This window comes from Rattus norvegicus, chromosome 2 (genome assembly GCF_021556685.1).
Source record: "Rattus norvegicus strain SHRSP/BbbUtx chromosome 2, alternate assembly SHRSP_T2T, whole genome shotgun sequence".
NCBI lineage: Eukaryota > Metazoa > Chordata > Mammalia > Rodentia > Muridae > Rattus > Rattus norvegicus.
In genome coordinates this window covers 1627822-1655232 of record NC_141535.1, presented here as the reverse complement: position 1 = coordinate 1655232, position 27411 = coordinate 1627822, and the positions used below count along the sequence as shown (strand labels likewise).

The 27411-nt window shown below is 40.1% G+C and overlaps 2 pseudogenes; both read right to left on the bottom strand.

The window, feature by feature from the left end:
• Nucleotides 1–27411, bottom strand: part of LOC148006609 (uncharacterized) — a 2902548-nt pseudogene that overhangs the window by 1296591 nt on the left and 1578546 nt on the right.
• On the bottom strand, nt 3322–3442 carry LOC120101110 (U2 spliceosomal RNA; annotated as a pseudogene).

Below are 27411 nucleotides of genomic sequence, written 5' to 3'. Positions count from 1 at the left end.
TGAGTTCCAGGACAGTCAGGACTATACAGAAAACCCTGACTCAAAAACAAAACAAAATTCTGACAATTAGCTTTCCTGTGTAAAACCATTATGACTCTTTAACATATCCAACAAAAATTCATGTATTGGTGGCAAGAAAATACACTGTTAACTATGAATACTCTATGCTGGTACAGAACACCAGACAAACCCACAATTGGAAAACAGCTGTGTAAGAAATATAGTAAGACACACATTTAAACAACTAACATTATTGGATTTTGTACTAAAAACTGAGATCTTACGAGTAAACTGTAGTGGTTTGGCTTGACGCTGCTTGTATATTATTGTTCATATTGGTTCCTCAAGAGGGGTTGCCCCCACTCCAGAAGCAGAGCATCATGTACTTAGGTGATGCTATGTGAACCTTCTCTCCACTTTAATAGGTCAATAAAAGGTTAGAGCCTATGACTGGGTAGTGGATAGGAAAGGTGGGACTGAAGGCTAAGGATGGAGTGGCAGGTAGAAGGAGAAAAAGAATGAAGGAAGAGGAGAGAAGGAAGCCACTATGCACCAGAATCATGTGGCTGGGAGAAACCCGAAGTAAAAAGGAGTCTTAGAATTGGGAAATAAGTTAGTATTGTATTAGATATGCCCAATCTAGGCATATAACTTATAATTAAAATATTTGGATTGTGTTTCTTTTACATGGGCTGTTAGGGTTGGAAGTTTTAGTAACAAATTGACAAACCCATGTCTGGCTTAGAACCAAAGTAACCCAATACAGAAATCCACCCCCATCCACTGAATATTAACAACTAGGGCTTCACTCTAAAGCTGCTTCAGGGTGGAAATTAAGCATGAGTCTAAAAGGTGTACAGAGAGCTAACCTAGAGGCTCCCTGCCCAAGCCCCAAGCAAACCTAGGCAACCAGAGGTACCACACCAGCTCTGAGCTGGGACACAAGGTGGCGCCAGTTGGGGTTTCCTAAATATGAGAGAAAAAAAAGGAGGACAGGAAGTCAAGGTTGCCTGAGATGAGGCCTTCACAACTGAAAATTAGCAACTGAAAACACAGCAGGTATCTTTCCAAAGCTTTCACACAGATAACAATGAGCTGATCTAGGCAGCTCTCTCCCAAGTCAACCTTCCTGTGCACACTTTGATTTCCAACATCCCTCCACTTCTAAACAGGGCACAGGACACAGGTAGCAAGACCAGCTCTCTCAACTGCTTACACTGCAGGCTGTGTAAAATCAATACACAGGCTGAAGGCTATACAGGACAGTCAAAAGACCTAAAGGGCTCAAAACCAAAAAAGCCAAGGGTCTTTGTACAGTCATCCCCTCCCTATTAGTGAAAGAATCCGAAAGGTCCTTAATGTCCTAAAACAAACACCAGAAGGAAACAAAGATAAAAAACACCAGACCAAATATAAGAATTAAAATAGTACCACTGCACTCTTTTCCTCCTTCGCTTTTTCCTACATAAGGTGCTATAGAGAATTGAGGAATTTCTTAAGTAGTGAATATAAAAAAGCAGTGATTTTGTTTTTAACATTCTTAGCATCTCAGAGTATATATGACCAAAGTCTAAGAAATTAAATTTGCCAAGATATGTTGAAGAAAATTTTTGCATTTTCTACAGGCTAACAATAGAAGCTGTACCAGAATCCACTCTGACGTAACACTTTACCAGCAGAACTTGTAATTATAAACAGTATGATCTGCTCTCGTTAAGCAAATATCTTGATTGATTAGTACTTAACTTTAACTCAACAAATAAATAAAATAGTTAGATTCAGTCATCACAGAGACAACAACAGTACAATTAATAGAGTCATGAAAATGTAGCTTTACCTTGTGTCTATATAACAAGGAACTATAGTAAGGACTAAAGGGGGCTAATATTGCACATACCTTAAGAGGCATGGATCTGGGCAGGAGAGATAGCTCAGTGGACAAGAGGTCATGAATTTCATTCCCAACAACCACATGGTGGCTGACAACCATGTGTAATGGGATCTGATGCCCTATCTTGATGTGTCTGAAGACAGCTACAGTGTACTCATGCTAATTGATTAATTAATTAATTAATTAGCCATGGACCCAGAGAAACAAGGTGAAATCATCTAAACCAGTATGAAGACAACCAGCCAATCAAGCACAGTAATATATGAAGAGATCTTAAATGACAAATATGTATCTGTCAACTGCACGGGTTAAAAAAAAATGACACTGACATACATATTGACAGCAATTAGCTGTCAATTGGGGGCAAACATACACAACTATGACCATCAAGAAGACTCAAAATTAAGAAAAATTTGGGTAGTAATACTCAATAAAAAAAGACAAGTGCTAAAATGATCAGAAAGGAATAAATCTAGATTGGGTAAATGAAAACTCAGAAAATAATTATTTGTATAAAAAAAAGTAAATAAAATTAATTAAATAAGTAAATAATTGGGGGCCAGAAACAGATGGAACAATCTCACTGGGCAAAAAAAAGTAGGTGAGTAGGTGTCTTACAGTTTTATTGCTGTGAAGAGACACTGTTACTGAGTCAACTTTGATAAGGAAAACTGACATTGGGCTGGCTTACACTCTCAGAAGTTTAGTCCATTATCACCATGGTGGGAAGCACAGCAGCATTCAGGGAGGCATCGTGCTGGATAAGGAGCTGAGAGTTCTACATCTTCATCTGAAGGCAGGAGCAGGAGACTGTGTCGACACTGGTCATAGCTTGAATATAAAGACCTCACAGCCCACTTTCCCAGTGACCCACTTCCTCCAACATGGCCACACATACTCCAACAAGGCCCCACCTCCTAATAGTGCCACTCCTTATACGACAAGCATTCAAGCATATGAGCCTATGGTGGTCATTCCTATTCAAATCATCACAGCATATAAGTCTTCAGACAGGGAGTTCATAGCTGAAACTATATAAAAATTAAAATTTCCAACCCACAAGACAAACTACTCATTCATTCCAGAGACTAGACCCAGGAAGAGTAGATAGAGCTGGTAGAAGACGCAACCAATACAAAGGGGTAACTTGGTGATACCCTTTCTAGACTGATAATTATCGCCCTTTCCTGACCTTCTTTGACAAATCTAAAAATGTTCTCTGCTATGTATGTACCCTTTCTCAAGCAAGAATAAACAGATCTTTCTCTAGGAAAACACAAACATGCAACCCAAAGGACCTCAGGGCCAACCGTAATCCTGAGTTCCTGCATGAAGACCCTGAGAGATGAAGTGAAGCCTGGGATACTAATATAGACTCCAAGGTGTTGGAAGCGCCAAAGCTGTGATTTCTGCCAGGGAAAGTTGCTTACATGGGATAGAATCAGCCTGGAAGAGATATATTTTACAGGCAGAAAGATGGAGGGATGGTGCCATCTAAGCCTCTGATATCAGATACTACACTTGATCTTAGCCAAAAGGCCGAGAAGCAATAGCCTCTGATATCAGATATTAAGCTAGAGCACTGGTTCTCAAACTTCCTAATGCTGTGACCCTTTAATGCAATTCCTTGTGTTGTGGTGAACCCCAACAATAAAATTATTTTGTTGCTACTTCATAACTGTAATTTTGCTACTGTCATGAATCATAATGTAAATATATGCTTACAGATGGTCTTAGGGAGCCCCTGTAAATGGGCCATGACCCACAGGTGGGAAGTCTGACCTAGGGGACTTGATGTTTACATGCTACCTTATCAGTCTTGCTTGGTCCAGCGTTTTCTGACTATGCCCCCATTCCTCCTTTTAGGAAAGAGTACTATACATTTTTCCATTGTATGTTGAAATTAATTCACTTTTCAAATTCACAGGGTTTTATCGAGACTGTGGGAGACCATGGGGTCTTCTGAAGTAGGATTAAATATACTTCATATTATAACAATGGCCTTTGGAGCCTGGGAGGGAAATGTGGTGGTTTGAATGAGAATATCTCCCATAGGCTCAAATGTCTGAATCCTCGTGGTGACTTTACAGGCTATACCTTGCTAGGGGCTAGCTCTGAGGCTAGTATATAGACTAGCCCCAATTCCTGTTCACTCTCTCTGCTTCATATTTGGGGTTTAACATGTGCTCTCTCCGCACCCTGCCATGATGGTCTCATGGAAGCCCAACCAAAATAAACTCTTCCATAAACTGACTTTATCATGGTATTTTATTATAGCCACAGAAAAGCAAATAAGTCAGACTATAAGTAATTGAAGATTAAAACAATTTTTCTTAATCTTAAAAAGTTCATGATAAAATTGGACACAAAACCAGTAAACAGCACTCAACATCTCTAACCATTAATATAGATAGCAATTCCTCTAAATATTGCAGTGTCACATCCTCCTGTTAACAGAACAAACAGGTTCCTCCAGCTTCTGGAACAAGGCAGCCAGGTGCTAATCCTACAACCAAGAAAGACATTCCAATAAACAGTAGGTACAACTCCCTGCCACAAAAGTAACTTTAAAGTCCCAGCACACTTACAAATAAAATTTCATGTTTTTTTACACTATTTTGATTAGTTTGCTTTTTTTTTCTCCATCTTTATTAATTTGGGTATTTCTTATTTACATTTTAATTGTTATTCCCTCTCCTGGTTTCCAGAACAAAATCCCCCTAACCCCTCCCCCTCACCTTTTATATGGGTGATCCCCTCCCCATCCTCTCCCCATTACGACCTTCCCCCCAACAATCACATTCACTGGGGTTCAGCCTTGGCAGGACCAAGGGCTTCCCCTTCCACTGGTGATCTTACTAGACTATTCATTGCTACCTATGCAGTTGGAGCACAGGGTCAGTATATTCTTTGGGTACTTGTTTAGTCCCTGGAAGCTCTCCTTGGTTGGCACTGTTGTTCATATGGGATCTTCAGCCCCTTCAAGCTTTTTAAGTCCTTTCTAAGATTCCTTCAATGGGAGCCCCATTCTCAGATCAGTGGTTTCCTGCTGGCATTCGCCTATGTATTTGCTGTATTCTGGGTTTGTCTCTCAGGAGAGATCTACATCCAGTTCTTGTCAGCCTGCACTTCTTTGCTTCATCCATCTTATCTAGTTTGGTGGCTGTATATGTATGGGCCACATGTGGGGCAGGCTCTGAATGGGTGTTTCTTCAGTTTCTATTCTCAACTTTGCCTCCCTATTCCCTCCCAAGGGTTATCTTGTGCCCCTTTTAAGAAGGAGTGAAGCATTCGTATTTTGGTCATCCTTCTTGGGTTTCATGTGTTCTGTGCATCTAGGGTAATTCAAACATTTGGGTTAATATCCACTTATCAATGAGTACATACCATGTGTGTTTTTCTGTGACTGGCTTACCTCACTCATGATGATATTTTCGAGTTCCATCCTTTTGCCTATGAATTTCATAAAGTCATTGTTTTTGATAGCTGAGTAGTATTCCATTGGGTAGAAGTACCACATTTTTTTGTATCCATTCCTCTGTTGAAGGGCATCTGGGTTCTTTCCAGCTTCTGGCTTTTATAAATGAGGCTGCTTTAAACAGAGTGGAGCAAGTATCTTTGTTATGTGTTAGGGTATCTTTTGGGTATCTGCCCAAGAGAGGTATAGCAGGATCCTCAGGTAGTTCAATGTCCAATTTTCTGAGGAACCTCCAGACTGATTTCCAGAATGGTTATACCAGTCTGTAATCCCACCAACAATGGAGGAGTGTTCCTCTTTCTCCAAATCCTCACCAGCATCTGCTGTCACCTGAGTTTTTGATCTTAGCCAGTCACTGGTGTGAGGTGGAATCTCAGGGTTGTTTTGATATCATTTCCCTTATGACTAAAGATGTTGAACATTTCTTTAGGTGTTTCTCAGTCATTTTGCATTCCTCAGGTGTGAATTCTTTGTTTAGCTCTGAGCCCTATTTTTTAATATGGTTATTTGTCTCCCTGCAGTCTAATTTCATCAATTCTTTGTATATTTTAGATATAAGCCCTCTATTGGTTGTAGGATTAGTAAAGATCTTTTCCCAATCTGTTGGTTGCCATTTTGTCCTTACAACTTTGTCCTTCGCCTTACAGAGGCTTTGCAGATTTATGAGATCCCATTTGTCGATTCTTGATCTTAGAGCATAAGCTATTGGTATTTTGTTCAGGAAATTTTCTCCAGTGCCCACATGTTCGAGGTTTTTCCCCACTCGTCTTCTATAAGTTTGAGTGTATCTGGTTTGATCCACTTGGACTTAAGCTTTGTACAGGGTGATAAGGATGGATAGATCTACATTCTTCTACATGATTACCTCCCATTGAACCAGCATCATGTGCTGAAAATGCTATCTTTTTTCCTTGGCTCCATTGTCAAACTCAAGTGAGCATAGGTGTGTGGGTTCATTTCTGGGTCTTCAATTCTATTCCACTGGTCTATCTGTCTGTCTCTATACCAATACCATACAGTTTTTATCACTATTACTCTCTAATACTGTTTGAGTTCAGGGATAATGATTTCCCCGGAAGGCTTTTTATTGTTAAGGATAGTTTTAGCTACCCTGGGATTTTTTTGTTATTCCAGACGAATTTGCAAATTGTTCTGTCTAACTCTATGAAGAATTGGCTTGGAATTTTCATGGGGACTGCATTGAATCTGAAGCAGTCATTACAAGTCTCCCAACCAAAAAGAGCCCAGGTCCAGATTGGTTCAATGCAGAATTCTATCAGACCTTCATAGAAGACCTCATACCAATACTATCCAAACTATTCCATGAAATTGAAACAGGTGGAGCACTACCGAATTCCTTCTCGGAAGCCACAATTACTCTTATACCTAAACCATACAATGACTCAACAAAAAAGAGAACTTCAGACAAATTTCCCTTATGAATATCAACAGAAAATACTCAATAAAATTCTTGCAAACCGAATCCAGGAGCATATCAAAACAATCGTCCATCATCATCAAGTAGGCTTCATTCCAGTGATTCAGGGATGGTTTAACACACAGAAAACCATCGACGTAATCCACTATATAAACAAACTGAAAGATAAAAACCACATGATCATTTCAGTAGAGGCTGAGAAAGACTTTGACAAAATACAACACCCCTTCGTGATAAAGTTCCTGGAAAGAACAGGAATTCAAGGCCCATACCTAAAGATAGTAAAAGCCATATACAGCAAACCAGTAGCTAGTATTAAACTAAATGGAGAGCAACTTGAAGCAATCCCACTAAAATCGGGGACTAGACAAGGCTGCCCACTCTCTCCCTACTCATTCAATATAGTTCTTGAAGTTCTAGCCAGAGCAATCAGACAACAAAAGGAGATCAAATGGATACAGATTGGAAAGGAAGAAGTCAAAATATCATGATTTGGAGACGATATGATTGTATACTTAAGTGATCCCAAACGTTCCACCAGAGAGCTACTAAAGCTGATAAACACCTTCAGCAAAGTGGCTGGGTATAAAATTAACTCAAACAAATCAGTAGCCTTCCTCTACACAAAAGAAAAACAAGCAGAGAAAGAAATTAGGGAAATGACACCCTTCATAATAGTCCCAAATAATATAAAATACCTCGGTGTGACTTTAACCATCCAAGAGAAAGACCTATATGATAAGAACTTCAAGCCTCTGAAGAAAGAAATTGAAGAAGATCTCAGAAGATGGAAAGATCTCCCAAGTTCATGGATTGGCAAGATTAATACAGTAAAGATTAGTTTGCCTTTAAAGTGAAGGTATAGGTGACATCTACTGGTATACTTTGTCCAAACTGCAAACAACTTACTTTTACTGATTAGTAAATTTTTTTATATTCTTGGTATTTTTCAAAAATTAGAAACATAAAAAGAAAATGTTTTGCTAACATTTGATTAACTAACTTTAAAGGTTAGAATTTTTGAGCAGTGAAAATATATTCTACCTGAAGCTATATTGTAAAGTAAAATGAACAAAAATTATCTGGATATGGAAATACCTTTATTCATTAAAACATAGCCTTTTTCCCAGCCATGATTTTCAGATTTCGTCCTCCAACAACACCTCCTCATGGTAGGCAGAGTTTCTGTATGGAGAGAAAAAAAAATAAGTCAGTTTTATACCATAACATACTCTTCATTGATATTTTATCAAGGGAAATGGGAAAGTTGAAAACTCAAATGTCCAATTAACAAAAGACAAATGTATAATCCCAAGTAAACCTTATCAAAATGTGTTATTTTCAGGTTGCTTTATCAGTGCAGTCTGTCCAGAGAACATCCTCCCTACACTTTTAGTCTCATATTTAAACACTTTCCAACTTTCTACTTGTAAAAGGGGTCAATGGGGAATCTATGCGCTCCTGAATAACACTTAATATCCTCTTTGCATAAAACATCAATAAATCCAACTGTCACTTACTCGTTACAATTAATTAGTTAAACAATCTATTAAAATATTTCCTTCATCATCTGACCTAAAATGACTCTTAAAATGTGTCATACAAACAACTCAAGAAAACACACATAGTATAATACATCTACTAAGCAAAATGCACCCCCAAGAACTTCATTAAAAGATCTACATAAGGGACTTCTTAGTGTGATAACAAATTTAATACATGAGGTTGAAACGAAATACATTAAAGGAGTATTACTTATTGCAGATCCATGCCAAGATGTGCTCTTGAGAAATGATTACATGCAAGAGATCAGGGATAAGAAGGTTTGGGGGCGGTGAGGGCCTGGAGACTGTGTAGAATCAGGCAGACAAGAGTAGAGCCATGAGGGCAGAGAAGGGAAGACAAGGTCAGAGGACAGAAAACACTGGCATTCTTAATGCAACACTTAACTGTACTATACAACACCAAGTTTACCAGATCCTGGCATGTCTCAAGCTTCCAGCCTAGGGACTAACTAGTTAAGTCATGGTTGAATCAAAAGAGGCACAAAGTTAAATTTTCCAGGTACAAGTTAGGCCACCACTGTATTAACTTTCATAAATTAATGCAATATTTACATTGCTTTCTGTAATTCTCTAAGATTATATCAAAGACTATTATATGAAGCCTTCACTATCAAATCAAACTAGCTTTGGTAAGATTTGTAAGAATCTTTAATCTTAAAACATATTTTTTCCACACACATGATTCTTAGTTTTTGAAATGCCTTTTGCTTTGGTTTCCCTTTCTGACATTTGTATTAACAACATATTATATACATGAAAAATGGCTAAAGACACACGGACGTTTTCAGCTAAGTCCCTAGAGTGAGAAAGACAATTTAAATGTTTTAGGGGCCTATGTAAAAGGCCCTGAAAATAAATTTCTAATTCTGTGGACTTTGCTCTTAAATTTGCTCTAGGCTGGTACCAGGGTGTTCCATGGTGTGTTACATATCAAGCCCAGAATTGCCAGATGTATCTCATAAATTCTCCTTAAGAGGCTTATTTGCTAGTCTTCATCCCTTAAGAGCCAAAGAAATTCCTATTGCATAATGACTGGTTCAAAGAAACTCTGAATCTATACACATACTTTTAACAGCAAATGATTTGAACATTCTGCAAATGTGTATGTGGCAGTCATTAAATGTAAAAACATGTAGTCATATGCATGAGAATGTCCTCACAGACTCTGATATTTAGACACCTAGCTGTTGGTGCTGTTTGGAAGGGATTAAGTGGTATGGCCTTGCTGGAAGAAGCATGTCCCAGGAGGGAAGCTCTGAGAGGTAAAGAATGTTGTATATCCAGTTTGCTCTCTCTGCTTCTGCTCACCACCATGCTTCCCATCAAGATGTCTATTAAACTATAAACAAAGTTACTTTCTCATGGGAAAAGCAACAGGAAGGTCTCTTCCTCAGGTTTGCAGCTTAATTGGCAGAGCACCAGGATTCTCTGCTTGAGAAAGTCTGCTTCCTTGGTCTCAGTTTGCTTAGAATGAGAAACACCCTAGGTTGCCTGCAAGCTGGCAAGCTGGGAACAGTGTCCTCTTGCCATTTGTCTACAAATAATAAAATATATCTTCAAACTTAAAGCCAGGTATGGTGTATTTCACCTTTAATTTCAGTGTCTGGGAGGTGCAATGAGGAGAATCAGAAGTTCAAGGCCAGCCCTATCTATATAATGAACTCAGGACCAGCCTCAACTACAGAAGCCTAGTCTCAGTTCTTAAAAAAAAGAACAAATAAAAGAAAAATAAATGAGAAATAAAAAATAATAACAATTCATCTGATTATTCATTTAAGATCACGGTATGCTCACAAACATTTCTGCTGTGAAAAGCCAGTGAGAAAATCATTATTGATGGTGTAACAAGGAGGGTATCAAGTCTGACACTGAGAAAGATATGGATATGCATGAGGGGTGCAGCACTCGCCCGTCATTGAAGAGGCTGTTGGTTTGGTGTCAATAATTAAGGAAAAACACAAAACCAAGCAAGCCCCACAAGCAGCTAAAACTGTGTTTTCTATAAAAAATTGTCCCAAGGCAAAGTCACTTCCCAAGTAGTGGAAATTAGTGAAATAAATATCTGAAGAGAACAAAATTTACAAATACCTGCTACTTCTCCCCAATGGGATTCTTTCCTCTCTGAAAATAATCTGTCAACTCCAGCGGAGTGGCTGAAGAGCAGCCATAATTTTAACAAACCCCACATGGAAGGAATGAGAACTGGAGTTGAAGAATCTTCCAAATATACTGATCTCTATATTACCAATAAGAACTGAGGCTGGAGAGAAGTCTCAGTGTGTAAGAGACCTGACTGCTCTTCCAGACATCCTGAGTTCAATTCCAAGCAACCACATGGTAGCTCAGGTCAGCTCTGTAATGAGATCTGATGCCCTCTTCTGGTGTGTCTGAAGAGAGTGACAGTATACTCATATACATAAGATAAATAAATTAATTTAAAAAAAGAAATAAGAACAAACTAGAAGTAAACAAGTCAAGTTTTCCGGAAATTAAACCCCCAACAACTTCTACTAAAAGGCCAAATACAAGGCAAGTGATACATTTCTCCACACTTGCATTGATACTCATTGCCCTAGTTAGGGTTATTATCACTGTGATGAAACACTGAAGCAAGTTGCAGAGGAAAGTGTGTATTTGCCTTACACTTCCACTTGGTAATCCATCACTGAAGGAACTTGGGACAGGAACCCAAACATGGTAACAACCTAGAAGCAGGAACTGGTACAGTGGTCAACCAGTGGTGCTGCTTATTGGCTTCCTCAGCTTGCTTTCTTATACAGCCCAGGACCAACAGGCCAGGGGTGGCCACACCCACAACAGCCTGGGCCCTCCTGTATTAATCACTGAAATAACACCCTGTAAGCTTGATTACAACCTGATCTTTTTGGGAAGCATTTTCTCAATTGAGGCTCCCTCCTTTATGATGACTATAGCCTAGATTGAGCTGACATAAACATGGAGAGCATATTCATATGTACACGTTCATATTTCACTGAAACCAACAAGAATCTTGTTTCACATACTCAAATAGTATCATGAAAATATATTAAATTGCCATTAACTGTACATGTGATTGGGTAGCAAAGAGTGTTTCTGTCCAGCTAGGACTACATAATGTTGGGGTAGAAATCTCATTTCGCATCCAGACAAACCAAAATGGGACAACACGGTTCCATATGGAAATGTTTAATGAGAGAAGAGTAGAAGAGGAGAGGAGTAAAGACCGGCCATGAGCATGTGGAAGGACGGGGGAAAGAGAATGGGGAGAGAAGGGACAAAGGGGAAGAGGGGAAGCATGGCAAGAACAAGAAGCAAGAAAGGAATAAAGTAAGGGAATGAGGAGGGGACAAGCATCCCCTTTTACAGTGCCAGGCATACCTGGCTGTTACCAAGTAACTGTGGGAGTGGAGCTTAGACAGAAAACTGACATATAGTGAGAACCTGTTTCCAAGAAAAAAAAACAAAAACAAAAAACAAACAAGGAAAATGAACAAAAAAGTTTTTTCCAGGACTGAAGAGATGCTTCAGTAGAGAAGAGAATATAATACTCTAGCAGAGGATCAGAGATTGGCCAAAGCAAAAACATCTAGCAGCTCACAACCACCTGACTCAGCTCCAAGAGCTCAGACACACTCTCTGGATGGCAGCACCTTCATTCCCATGTGTGCATACCCACCATCACCACCAAGCAGCTACTACATACACATGCATATTATTAAAATAAAATAAAACATTTTTAATAGAAAAAATTCTGAAAATTCAGACTCAAACTCTGAACATATATATCACAAATTCTCTCCTAAAAGTAGTATATGGAAAAACTCCAGCATTTCGACCTAATTGATAGCAACAAGAATCATGTAGTATGTGGAAAAATACTACAAATCATTTATAGGATTATACTCTATGAGGTGTCATGGTATAAAACCATAAATTTCTGCTAATCCATAACGATCACCAGAAAAGAAATAGTTTATCGATGTCTCTGTGGTCTTATCTATAGAGAGGCTCCCCACTCCACAAGACTTGTCTGTTTATTTAAATAAGACTTTGTCTAAAGGGAAGAGGGCAATGGATTAGGATACAAATAACATGATGAGGCATAGTTCAAAAATGAGGTTTTTCTTCCTGTTCCAAGCAACTTTTGCAATTACAATGTGTCCTCTTTACTATGTTGACTCATTAGTTAGCAATGGTTCTGTATTGGCAAGTCATCAATTATAAACTAGACTCGTAGGTAAAAACCACCTTGTTTGAGGTGATTGGGTTTCCAAAGCTAATTGTATGGTGTTTGCTCATCTCAGGTGAGCATCAGTGATAAACAGTATCTAAAATACAATGCACAAAATAAATCAACCCACAACTTCTCTATATTCCACAACATTAACACAGAAACTATCAATGATGATGTAAAAAACTTAAGCTTAAAGGTAAATTAGACATGAACTCATAAATCTACAACACATTATGCCCATCATTTGGGGAATGTCCTCAAAACACTTTAGTGATTTATCACAGGATTCTATCCTGCCAGTGCAGAGCAAAAAGCATATTGGAACAGACTTAGAATCCCTTTAAAACGATACAAAACATAAAGTTACTTAAAGGCACCATCCAACTGCTACAGAGAGACACAATGGAAAGGATTTACTGATGAAAGACCTCAGCTCAGATCTTAGTCAAAGGACTGCCACCTTAGCTATTATACAGGGTATATTCAAGAGCTGTGAGCCTCAGATCTCTTCACCTATTAACAAGAAATGTGACTGACTCGTGATCAGAAAATCCCCATGTGGGCCATATGTGGATATTAGGTAGAGATGTGACCAGAGTAAAGAGAACTGAACGTAAATATGTCAAGCAAGGAGGGTTCCATTGTTTAATCCTGTCTTTAGCAGTCTTTTCCTTCTTTAAGTTTTAGATTTAAGTTCTGAATAGAGTCTCCCCAAGGTTTAAAAGTAAAAGAGTTTTGAACAGATGAGACTGATTTAAACCAGTCAGATAAAAATAGTGTAAAATTCCTCAGTGTAGGGTTGCGTGAGTCCCATGTCCATTCTGCCACAGGGCAAGGCTACAATAGGCGGGATGTGGGAGATGACTGCACTTACCCCATCGACCAGTGGTTGTATGGGAAGTCAAGGGACACTGTTCTGGGGATGATGAAATGTAGTCTGAGGCACAGGACCACTGGAGCCGCCTGAGGGATTGGGGAGGTTCCTTGGGCCTGCAACAAGGCAGGGGCTGTCTGGTTCTTATGCTCTTAGGCATCCAGGTGCCCCTGAATGCCACAGAAGAGTTGAGAATGGAGTTGGGGACCATGGAACTGGATCTAGTCCAGGGCTGAAGGGGAAAGAAGGGGGCCTCTAGCTGGTCCTTTGAGGGGAGGCTTTGGCTTGGTGAGGGGGTCTTTGGTTTGGCTTGGTTGTGGTGGTTGCTGTGGTTGGGAGAGCAGGGAGGCCTTCTGCAGGAGATTAGATGTTGGCTCTGTAGTCTAAGGCCTTCTCTGTGGCTCACCATGGCGAATCCCAATAAAATGAGACAGTCCATGGTTTTACGATATTTATCGGCATGGTGAAAAGTGAATGATTAATACCGTACCCCACTTCTTAGGGTGGACTTGCGATTAAGTACCTTTTGATGGGTGAAATATCTAGGAAGGAAAGGTTATTGGCTAAGCCTCCAGGCCTTTGGTAACTCATTAAAATGGAGATCTGCCTTGAGTCTATGAGACCACAGGCCGTGTCCTCTACCTGTGGAGGGACTTGAAGCATTACCCTTCTGTGACTGATGGCCATGAATCTATGGAAGGCTGTGGGCTTGTGATCTGCCTAGTTTCCCAGGAGTCAGGCAAAATGCCTACTGTCTCTTCAGTGTCACCGGGATTTCTAGCCTTAGTTCAAGCAGGAACCAGGCTCTCAGGTACCACACAGTTCTTACTTCTTGTTTTCATATGACTGTATGAAAGTTGCCCAAAGTGCCTCAACCACTGAAAGGTTCTGTAAGCTAAAACTATAAAGAAATATTAAGGCAAAAATATTAAATGTCAGTCAATCAGTGACTATAAAGTATAACACTGCCCTGTTCCATTCAACATACCAGAACAGTCAGCCAGCTGGCTTCCCTTCAATGGAAGGGGAATGGTAGAGCAGCATGGATTTAGAATGTTTACAATAGGCTTCTTGACTTACAGGATTACTAAAGCATGTGTTCTTCTTGATGGGCACAGCAATAAGCAGCTCATTCTGGACTTCCATGTACATGTTAAGAGGCCTCTCACACCCCATCAAAAAACTTCCTTTTGTCTCCTTACGTGGGCATTGGTAAGCTTTACTTAATTTTGCTTATTTTTTGGTTTTTCTGACATAGGGTCTCTATAGCCAAGGATGGCCTACAACTCAAAGTTATCCTACTGACTCAGACTAGGTCTTGGCATACACTACCATATTTGATTCTTAATTTTAATATTTGTCAAAGGAACTATCTTCATTAGGAACAATCAGGTTTTGCAAAAGTGGCATTTTACATATTTACTAAGAAAATTACTTATACAATAAATAATAAAGAGCTCATTTATCACACCCTGACAAAATGCTCCCAAATACAGCTAATGGCATTTGTAACTCCTAAAGATGTGAAGTATTAATGAAAGAAACTGAAGCTTGCCTGCCCCCCCATACCCCCGTAATTTCAAAATTCAGAAGACTGAGGCTGAACAGTTATGGCTGGTTTGGGCTACCTAGGAGTGATAATGGCGGTGTTGTGGGGAGGAGACATAAGAAGAACAAGCCAGGTACAGTAAGTCACACCTGTAATCCCAGAACACAGGAAGAAGCTAAGGCAAGAACATTCTGAGTTCAAGCCAACAGAGGCTAGATAGCTATGTAGTTAGATCCTATCTGAAAAAAACCAATAACCAAAACAAGTAAGTGCAGCTGCTTTGAGTGACTTTATTCAGTCTCATTGCTGTGGTCATATACAGGTACAAAGTGCTACCTTACCCTCACTTAATAGTTACAAGAAATATTTGTTAACTAAAACAAATGTACAATGAGTTCACTATTGTGCCCATTTTAGTTGTATGACATAACACATAATGTGCCACAAATGTAGAGAAAGCAACCTAGGGCCACTCTTAGACAAGGAGAGATAAGCTGGGTTTGGGCCCACACTTATCTCCCTTCTCTTTTTTATTTTTTTTTCCAGAGCTGGGGACTGAACCCAGGGCCTTGTGCTTCCTAGGCAAGCGCTCTACCACTGAGCTAAATCCCCATCCCCTTATCTCTCTTCTCAGTACCTTACCTTAGCCATCAGTTTCCTACTTAGGCCTTTACTTACAACTGAGGACCTTAAGGTATAGTGCAATCCAGGGCCATCTGTATTTAAAGGGGCTTCTCCGTAAGAAATCAATGACACAGTCTTTTAAATGAAGAGGGTTAGTGAAACTGTGATATCACATGCAAAAGAAGATGGACCATTAGCTTACACTATATATGAATATAAATTCACAATAGATTTTAAAATGGACTTAAACGTAACACCAAAACTACTGAACTCAAGAAAAAGAAAATAGGTAAATATTTTGACAGTGGATTTGTTAATGATTTCTTGGATATGATATGAACATATACTCACAACAAAGTAGATAAACTAGAAAATACTCAGACATAATACTATGAAAGCAAAAGGGGGTCCATGACAAGAATAAATCCCATGATTTTGTGTGCCAACTAAAACTCTTAATTAAACTTTTGGGGAGAAAAAGGAAAAACTGGAGTTGAAGAGATGGTTCAGCACTTGAGAACACTTGCTTCTCTTGCACAGGACTAAGGTTTAGTATCCAGCGCACACAAGGCAACTTAGAACCATCTGTAACTCCAGTTTCTGGATATGCAACACTTTCTGGCCTCTACATGTATGCTGTAACCATACAAACATGTTGTCAAATATTCATATGCTGAATTAATAAATATCAGCACTCGGATGCTGCCGCCGGTCACAGCACACAATCACAATCCTCACCGCCCGCCAAAATGTTCTGGATTCGAGAAGGAAACACACACAGACACACACACACACACACACACACACACACACACACACACACACACACACACTCAGAGCCTTCTATTTAATATACTTTAAACATCGAAATGTCTGGACCCATCCAAACATCCCTGCAACTAAAACAGTCTCCCCTCCTATATGCTTTAATTATTTCTTACTGAAGCCTATTTTCAATACTGGCAGCCAAAGACCCAAGCCTGCAGCCCTCATGCGCCTTGATCTCCAACTCTTACATGTTGTCAGTGTCTCTGTGTCTTTGTCTCCCTGTCCTACATTTCTCAGGCCAGGACCTTCTCTTTCCCTGGCAATGGTGATTCCCAAGTCCTGCCTCTGTCTCCCTGCCCAGCCATTGGCCACCAGCAACTTTATTACCAATCAGAGCCAATTGGGGGTTAAGGACCCTCAGAGTCTTACAGGCAGACACGTGGTTCCCATGTGCTTTTGGGAGCCAAATGAACACAAATAGCATTACAACCAATCCACAACACTCATACACATTAAGAAAATAAATATTTAAGTTAAAACTGCATCAAATCACACAGCAGTGAAAAGGCAACTTACGAAATGGAAGAAAGTATGTGAAATTATATGCAATAAGAGATAAAGATATAGGCTACTTAAAACTAATTTTATCATCACTGAAAAAGTAATCTAACAGGTTTGATGTATGGATGGCCAATAAGCACAGGAAAATATGCTCTCAGTCACCAATCATACAAAACCCCTAGGAGAGGCCTCCTCACACCCAAACGGATGGGTACTGGGGTTCAGGGTGTTGGGCATAATCTAAGTATTGAATTCAGTGTCATGTGTGCCCTAAGCAAGTGCTCTACCACTTAACTCTTTCCTCAGCCCTTTTTTCCCTTGAGTCACACTCTATGTAACCCAAATAGCCAGAATACCTGATCCTCTTACTTTCATCTCCCAAGAGATGAAATAGGTGAGAGGATATAATGATGCTCCCTCTTGGAAGGGTGGGGGAGTGAATGGGGTGCTTATGGACAGGAAACCAGGAAGGGGAATAACATGGAAATGTAAATAAAAATATACCTAATAAAAAATTAAAAAAAAAAACAAAGAAGTTCCTCTTAAACCTTGAGTGTGATCAAACAAGTCTAAGCCAGAAAGGAACATTCTGTTCAGTTTTATGCTAGACTCAAGAACAATCATATACAATACACGCATCTATCACAGACATTTTTTGTCCTCTCCTGCACACATAGAAAGCCATGGGGCCAGAAACTCAGATAATAAACTTCAGTCCAAACACAAGAAGCAAATTAAAATAACAACAACAATAAAGCAACCTGGTTTGGTGGCACACACTTGTGCTGGGGAGACAGAGACTCCATATCCTCCCTAGCCAGATGGCCAAGTCGACCTGTCCTATTTATGGCACCTGAAGAGTAACACCCAAGGTTGTCCTCTGGCCTCCACACATGCAAGCTCACATATGCAGAACCACCCGGACAAAGGAGCTTGCAAAAGGTTTTTCATGAGCCAATAAGATAGCTCAATGGGTAAAGGTTCTTGTGTCACCAAGCCTGATGTAATTAGTTCAATACCTGGGACCTACACTGAAACCTGAGTCCTACCAGATGCCCCTGACCTCCTTGTTTTGACTATTAGTCTGTTGCTCTGCATTGTAATGCTAACTGCAGACCCCCAAGGCCTTATTGTACCAGAGACAAGAGTCCACAAGTTACACAAGTGATGGGATGTGATCTTTTCCCAAATTATTTCTGATAAGTGAATAAAGATGCCAAAAGTTAACAGGTGGGCAGAAGACACAGAGACAGGTTTTAGCATTCCAGGACTTCTGGCATCAGAGAAGAACCATGAGGGGAAAAGAATGTGAAGGGAAGAGGAAGCCTCCATGTGTCAGGTAGGTTGGCTAATTGGTGTTAACAGAATCCCAGACATAGGGAATTTAATTTTATAATGGGATTATTGGCTGTGAAACAGACATAACAGCAAGAGGATCCATATCTGCCCAGCTCTTTTGCTGATTAATGTAAATATAAAGCTTGTGGGTGTCCTTTATCTTGGAACTAAGTGGTCAGAGGCAGGGGAGAAACCCTATGTGAGGATTAAACAATTTCTACAACATTCACACATACAAATCCTGCCATACACAGACACACACAAAAAAATAAAAATAAAAATTGTCACTTTTAAAAGGGGGTAAATGAACATGTCATCACCCATGAGGATCCAAATTCTATCACTACAATCCATGGGGTAGGAGGATGACCTCCCCACTCATTTGTCCTCTGGTCTCCATATACACACATTAACATTTATAGACATATGGACACAGAGTACGTTAATGAGTTAATTAATTAATTCATTAATTAATTAAAAGTTTTTCTAATTATCTGTTCTTGGCCCCAGCTCACTCTGTCTTTGGTTGACACAGTTCAACTCCCCACATCTGCCTCCCCTTCTCTCATACCTGTCATGCTTTCATGTGTGTTTCTCCTCCTTTAGTGTCCATGTTTAAATCTATATTCGCCTCCTTATAAACTATAGCTCTGGTGATTAGACAGATACTTCCCAGGTTGAAAGAACTTGCTGCGTGATCAGGAGGTCTGCAGCCCGAATCCCAGCATCATGCAAAAACCAGTCACTGCAGCTGCCAGGAATCAGACAACATCTTCGTAGGAAAAATAATGAAATACTGCCAGTAATTTGGATGAACATACACTTATGAATATATGGCAAAATGCAAAACTTTGTCCTTTTAAGATGTAGCTCACGAAAAGAGTGAGTCAAAGGGAAGTAAACATACTGGTTTCTTTTATACCATGTGAACCAAACAAGTACTGTTATCTCTACAAGTCTGTTCTTTTCTCATAAGCCAAATTTAAACAATGCTTTGGAAAACTATCCACATGGACCTGGATCATCCTGCTCTGTTGTCTCCATCTTGATTTTCCTCACCTCTCTTTCTACTCCCCCCTTCCTAGAGATTTCCCCACCTGCCCTTCCTTCTCATCCAATGATAGGGTATGCCTTATCCCGGACTAGCCTTGCTGCATAATGGCCTCACCTTCCACAGAGCAGTGCCACAGATTTCAGCAGAATACAGGGGAGGGATGGACTGGGTAAATAGGACGCTCAATATTCAACACAATGATGTGAATGGTCAACATCTAGTCAAAATTCTGTTCTCAGACATTACAAGGTCTACATTAAACTCCTGGGCTTGGCTATTTCTGTAGATTTCTAATTTCTCAAAGCCTAGCTGAGGAGCCACCCACTTAGTTGAATGCTCACCTTGTTCAATCATTAATGTTTAGGAGGCTTGACACTTGTGTTATATAACTGTCTGGGATTCAGTGAATCTATATGCTTCAGTTCTAGCTTTGGATAACCTCAGCGGACCTTTGTGGAGTTTTTTATCAATAGAGTAGCTCTTTACCTCCTCATAACCTTATTATGCTTTAGGCTTTTATTGTTTTATTTTTCCCTCCCACTATTTAAAGTTGACCAGAAGAAAAGGGTTGTGTTGAGGCTAAGTCGGTTGGTCCAGTTTTCTTCTTGGAGGTAGGCTTCTGAACATCAAAATTTCTGAATGGACCACCTCACCTCTAGATCCCAATGAGGGCTTTTCAATAGAGCCCAACTGAAATTGTCTGATTGTTTCTTCTCAAAGATCAGGAAAATACAACAGTGTCATTTCAGACCTCTTATAGAGGGAGGGGCATGTGGCTGCCTCCGAATTTTTAAAGTCTGTTAATGTTTCACAAAGAGGAAAGCACAGTTTGTGGTATCCTATAATTTTACAGCTTTACATTGCGTGTTTCTTCCTTTTAGGAGAAACCCTACCCAGTACAAGCCATCACATGCACAGAATGTCCAATGAGTGGGTTGGTTCTCCACAGTCCTTGGTGTAGTATTTAGTTTAGTCATTTACATTCTTTTGTATATGAACCCCAATAGGCTTATATGTTTGAATACTCAGTCATCAGGGAGTTGTATTATTTGAGAAGGATTAGGAGGTGTGGCCTTTGGGAATAGGTATGGCCTTATTGGAGGAGGCATGTTATTGGAGGAGTGGGTTTAGAGGTTGCAAAGTCCAGTGTATCATTCTGGGATATATTAGGATGTACAGGTCTCAGTTACTGCCCCAGCACCTTCTTATTTGCTTCTGGCCATGATAACGTGTACTGATTTTCTAAAACTGTAAGCAAGCCCCCAATTAAATGTTTTCTTTTACAAGAGTTGCTTTAGTCATGGTATCTCCTCATAGCAATAGAATAGTGACAAACACAGAGTTTATTTGACTTACAATTTCAGGTAACAGTCCATTATTTCAGTAAAATCATAGGAATTGCAGGAATTTGAGGCAGATGGCTGACAAATATTCACAGTCAAGAGTAAAGAGAGCATATCTGCATGGATAGTTACTTAGAAGCTTTTTTCACTTCTATATATAGTTCAGGGCCCAACCTAGGGAATGGTGCTGCCCATAGTGAGCTAGGACTTCTTACTAACTATTCAAACATATGAACCTTTGGCAGCCACTCTCATTCAAGCCACCATAATCCCTTGTTCCCTAAGTTGATTCTTGCCAGGATATGTAATGACAGTAAGACAAATAAGACTAGAACAAAAATTGGTACCAAGAGTAAGATAGTCGTTGGGTGCTGAGATTAAAAAAAAAATTCAAGATATCTACCACCACCACCACCACAATCACCAAAACGTGCCTATAGTCCAACGTGATCGAAACAATTCTTAAGTAAGACTCTCTTCCCAGGTGATTCTAGATTGTGTAAAAATGACAGCTAAAAGTAGCCAACAAAATGACCAAAACAAAGAAGAAAAGCAGCCTTAGAATATAGCCCCCTTTTCCATCACTGAGAAAGTGAGAACTCACTACTGCCCAGGATAATCATGACAATAGTTTTTCAGTAGGAAGAGACATGCAGTGTGTGACATGACATTCTACTACCAGTAAACGATACCATCTCAGTGGACCCCACTCTTCATTTAGTATTTTATGTTGTGGTATAATGTGTGATGCTCATTCTCAGAAGAATTCTGAGAACTTTGCAGTAATTCTGTATGGCTTACAATCCCTGTTCCTGCTGCTGGATTAATGAAGCATAGCTATATTTATGGGTGAGGTTGCTTTTCGGGCCATTCAGATTTTCATTTAGCTACTGTTATCTGTTGGAGCACGAGTAAGCCACTTAAAATTTCAAAATCTCAATTTTCTTATCTCATACGATGTGATGAAGATTGCGAATCCATTGCAATATCTATTGTGTAATAAATTTTCAATAAATTATGAGAACATCATCAACAAATCTAGACTGTAAGCTTTTAAAGGGCATTGCTTAGTAAAATGAGGGACTAAGGTGCAGATACCAAGTCTCTGAGGGAACTTGAGGCACTTTACAGTTTTTTTTTCTGGAATCACCTATAAGTACACAAATATTTCTAATGATATATTTATCAAAAAATTAAAAATTTGGGAAATTTAAAAAGGAACAACTTTTTTTTTTGTATGAGCTGGGTGTGGTGTCACTCACCTTCAATCCCAGCAGAGTCAGAGAGGTAAACAGATCTCTGTGAGTTCTAGGCGAGCCTGGTCTACAAAGTGAGTTTCAGGACAAAATACAGAGAAACCCTGTCTGGAGAAACCAAAAATAACCCGTAGGTTCGTGTGTACATTTCTAGTTATTTCTTTAATATGTTGCCGTTGACAACAGTGGGTAAACAGTGCCCATATTACTGTTTCACTTGCTAGTTCTGCTGTTTAGTATGCTCTGGTCAGTGTATTTCTGTAACATTTATTACAACCGTATAAAATCTCACTCTTCCTAGTGGTCATTAACGTTGCTCCCGTGACGTTTTTTACTATAATTAATACTATAAAATGATTTATAATGTTTTTATTTTATTCGTGTGTGTGTGTGTGTGTGTGTGTGTGTGTGTGTCTTTCTCTGTGTCTGCTTGTGTTGGTAGGGCCAGAAGAGGGCTTGGGCCCCCTGAAGCTGGAGTTGTTACATACAGGCAGTTGTGAACTGCTTGAGTGACAATGGATACAGAGATTTGAGCTAGCATGCTGAAAGGACTACTAGGTGCTGAGCCACCTCTTCAGAACCAACACTTTTTAAAGTGTCAAAACACTACACAGCCTTAGCTGACATCACAGGAGAGTGAGCAAGCATGCCATGAACTTCTTAGTAAGTTCCTTGTAGCTTTCTCCACATTCTTTTGTAACACTTTACATACTTCTGTCTGCAGGAGCCTGCTTTGCAGTCTCCCTGGAGAAAACACCAACTCTGCTCTGGCTTTGGTCTTGGCAACATGTGAAGCGGGTATGGGTGGGTGAAGGTAAATGGCCTCATTCCTGGTGTAGGTAGAGACAGAGTCCTCTTGTGAAATTCCACCTGGGTGTAAAATGCCATAGAGCAAATCTGTGTTTGCTTTAACTCCCCCAGTGCCTCTGAGCTACAGAAGTGATGTCTTCCCTAAGAGCTTGCCCGTTGTTCCTGTGTTTGTTCTGTGAACTTAAAGGAAGAGACATGTTTTCCTAAAGCCTGCACCAGCCGAGATGGAGAAATTGTTTGAAGTTTCAGTTTCTTACTTGACAGGTTAACATCCAGTTTTGTTTACTGACTAGCCTTGTAATGCCTTGGGTTTGACATCTCTATTACAGTTCAACAGAATACCTTCAACTCAAACACTGCCTCCTTGGCACAGGCCAGCCAGCTAGAGGGCTAGAGAAGACAGTCCCCACTGTTAAGTTTCATTCGCTCAGTCATTCATTCATACATTCTTTTTAAAACGTTTATCTAATATCATGTATAACAAGCTTATAGTGGAAAAAAAATAAACTTTTCTAATACAAGCAACTAGGTCGCCAATTCTAATATTTATATTTTCTTACAGTCTTTTTAAAACTTGTTAATTTATGAGTGAGAGTGTGGGTGTGCATGCACATGTGTGCATATGCATGTGTGAACGAGAGGTCAACTTTAAATGTTTTTGCTTGGGAGACATCTTGTCTTTCTACTCAGGGTCTCTCTGGGACCTGGGGCTCCCCAGTTAGGCTAGGCTTGCTGGCCAGTGAGCCCTAGGGATCTGCTTGTTTTTCTCTCCAGGGCAGAGATTACAAGTGTGCTGCCACGACCTGCTTTTGATCTGGGTGCTGCCATTCAAATCAGGACTTCATGCACACACAGCAAGCACTTCATAGGCTGTGCTGCCTTCCCAGCTTCTCCTGTAATGTTAAAAAAAATCTATGTCACAGGGTTAGGGTTAGGAGCTAGGGTTTAGGGTTAGGAGTAAGGGGTTAGGGTTAGGGTTATATATGCAGAGAGTCATATATATCATATATAATTCTCTATCTGAACATATCTCTATCTGATATTTGTTAATTCAGAAACTACTTTTACACATTTTCCTTATATCGGCACTGAAATAGACATAGACTCTAATCAGAATGCTCTTACTCTGAATGGCCTCTCTTACATTTAGTAGGAACACTATTGATAACCTTTTGTTGTGGTAATATGGTAGACTCTCCAGCTAGAGCTTCCTCCTGACCCATCTTGATTCAGGGATTCCATTTGGGTAGGTTTCAGTGAGCAAGTAATTTCTCCAGGATAGAAGGCCTGTGCACTGGAGGTTAATGTACTAGGGGCATGGCAGGCACAGTGTCTTTCAGAAGAGCAGGGTTCTGGGATCTGATGCAGGAGCACTCAAGGGTAGAGATGTTGTCCCCTCTGAGGACTGCAATTGGTTCCTGGAAGTAGGCAGCCTTGAACGATTTGAAGTGGGGAGTCTGACGTTTATTTTATTCCTTTTGTTTTGCTTTTGATCACCCCCCCCCTCATGCATCTCAGGTTGGCCTCAAACCTCATAATGGAGGATGATCTTGAATCTCTGATCCTTTTGACCTGACTGACCTGTGCTGAGATAGTGGGTGTGCAGCATCACACCCTTCCCATTTGATGGGAACTGAACTGAGAGTGCAGGGTGACCAGGCACTCTACTAGCTGAGCCACAGTCTTTCTGGTGACCTTAGTTAGTAAGGGTCGAAGGGCAAACTACTTAGACAACTGTTAAATAGTCTGTTTGTTTACACCATCAGACTTCTCCTTAAATTTTTAAAATTGTGTTTATGCACATGTGTCATATGCCTACAAACCGTTGTATGCAGTGCCCGTGGAATACCCTGGACCGGATTACCTACAGTTGTGAGCTGTCATGTGAGTGCTGGGAAATGAACATTGGTCCTCTGGAAGAAGAGCCAATGATCTCAACCAGGGAGCCATCCCTCTGCTCCCCTCTCCTTACCTACTTTCAGGAGTGTTTTATACTGTCTTCTCGACACAGTCCCACAGGATAAGTACAGTAATAACTGTTTATATCACAGAAGAGAAAATAATTTCCAAATCTGCCTTAAGTGAGGCAAACTCACCTTAGAAGACATACTTTTCCCCTTTCTTATACTTTTCATGCAAGACCCATTTTCTGTACACGAATCATATAAGTAGTTACAGTAACAATCGCTGCGCTTTTTCTGAAGAAATCTAATAAATAAGGTTAGTGTTTTAGTGTTCATTGTGGCTTTGGTGCTAGGACAGTTCTTGGAGCCATATTCAAAGGAAGTGTGAACTGGAGTGAAGTTGCTGTGAAGGATGCTTCTGATGATAACCTCACTATGAAATTACTGTTCTGCTGCTCCCAAGGAAAATTCAGCTGAATTAGCTAGCCTCTTGCAACAGAAAAAACAAACAAACAAATAAACAAAAATTAGAGCAAGAAGCATTTGCACTGAGGCTCCGGGGTCTTGAGGCTGCGGTGGTTCCCAAGTGCTTTAGTGTTTATTTGACATGAAGGTTACAGCCCCAGAGAGATGAGTTTACTACTTAGGATTCTCATTTCATTAGCAACATTTCATTAGAAACAGTCTTTGACAGTTTCCTTTTGGTGTCCGTGCATGCGGTACCTCTGTCTCTGTGTGTACTTGCACATGTGTGTGCATGTGCAGGCACACACAGACATTCATGCATGGCTCACATTTGTGTGGAGATGCATGTGTGTGCATACCAGAGAAGAACTTTGAGTGTCCTTCCTTAGGCACTATCCACCTTTTAAAAATTATTTATTTGTTCTGCATACATGTGCATGCTTTGTCACTGTGGTAGTCACAGCACAACTTCAGGGTCAGCTCTCTGCTAACCCCCCTTGATGGTGTCTGGGAATTGAGCTCTGGTCAATTTGTGCATTATGTGTGTGTTTTTGCTATGTTTGTGTGTGATGTGTGTGTCTATGTATGGTTTATGTGTATGATGTGTGTATGTGCATGATGTGTGTGCTTGTATATGTGTATGAATATGTGTGTGTGACGTGTGTGTCTGTGTATGGTATGTGTGTATGATGTGTGTATGTGCATGATGTATGTGCTTGTGTGTGTCTGTATGGTGTGTTTATATGCATATGGTGTGAATGTTGTGTGTGAGTATGTGGTGTTTGTATGGTATGTGAATACTGCATTGAGGCCACTTGTGTGTGCATGATATATATGTGGGGTTTGTGTATGGTATGTGTGTAGGACATGTATGGTATGTGGTTTTGTATGATTTATGTGTGCACGTAGCAGGGTGCACATGCAGAGATTGGGAGGAGATCCTCCCAGTACCAGTTCTCTCCTTTTACATGGGTTCCTGAAACTGAACTCGGATTTCAAGGCAAGGGATTTATTTACCTTTCGAGACTTCTCTGGCCCTCTTTATAAGTACTTTTTAAATGGAGGGTTTTCCAAATTACTGTTCTGGGTTTTTTCCCCTTTGTTTTTCTTATCTTTTTCTAGGGGAATTTGGTGGGGAAAATTCTGTAGCTTTCTTCTTTTTTAACTTTTCCAAACATCCATATTGTTCTTCATATATTGCCATAGGCTGAATGGGCTTCAGGACATGTTCCAGTCGATTAGGTTTTGAGCACAAGATGTGTTTTCAATTATTCCTGTGGAAGGCTCTTCTGAATACTTTGAAGACCCTGGGTTTGAACTCTGGCTTTGATAGATTTTATTTTACTTTTGACGTAGATTTTGGCACACACCAATCTCCTTTGCTTGGAAGATTCTGTGATCTCTACATAGTTTTCTTACATCTGTTATAGTAATATTAATATTAGTCACTGGAAATGACATCAGAGGAATAATATCTTTACAGTGTGAAATGTTTCTGCTCTCTTCATTCACTCCAGGATGTTCACACTGGGTGTGACAGAGTGTTCTACCTGGCATGCAAGAATGGCATGGTGCAACTGCATTACTAAAATGAACAAATGTACATTTAGTTAATCTGAGATTTCTTAAACTGTCACTTCATAGAGCAAAGAGGTTATGGCCAGAAGATCTGAGTAATGATGGGTACCGTTTTTTGTTGTTGTTGCTGTTGTTAGGGTTGTTGTTGTTGTCGTCGTCGTCGTCATCGTTGTTGCTCTGTGTAGTTTTGGTGTCAGGGGAAGACTGTTGTGTTCTCACTGGGGAGGAGGGTGTTATCTAGAACTGAGTTAGATAGTATGTCGAAGGTTTTTGTTGATGAGGAATTTCCTTTGGGTTGGAAGGACCACAGGAATCGAAACTGAGTGTGAGTGGTAGGAGAGCTTGCCCTAGTCTGGGCTGCATCCTGGGAGAGGGATGGCAGCGTGGAAGTTGCTTCAGAAAAGGATGGAAACATTGTATCTGTAGCCAGGAAGCAGAGAAAGATGGGTGTTGTTTCTAAGCTTTCTTTCTTCTTTGTATGCAGTGCAAACCTGAGCCCAGGGAATGGTGGTATCTATATTTAGGGTGGGTCTTCCCTCCTTAATTAATCTAATCAAGATACTTTTTCAGAGACATGCCTGGTGACTGTTTCCTGGATGGTTGTAGATAGCATCAGATTGACAGCTAATAGTATGCATCACAGCTGGTCCCTGGATGCTTTAACATGGAACGGTGGGTGTT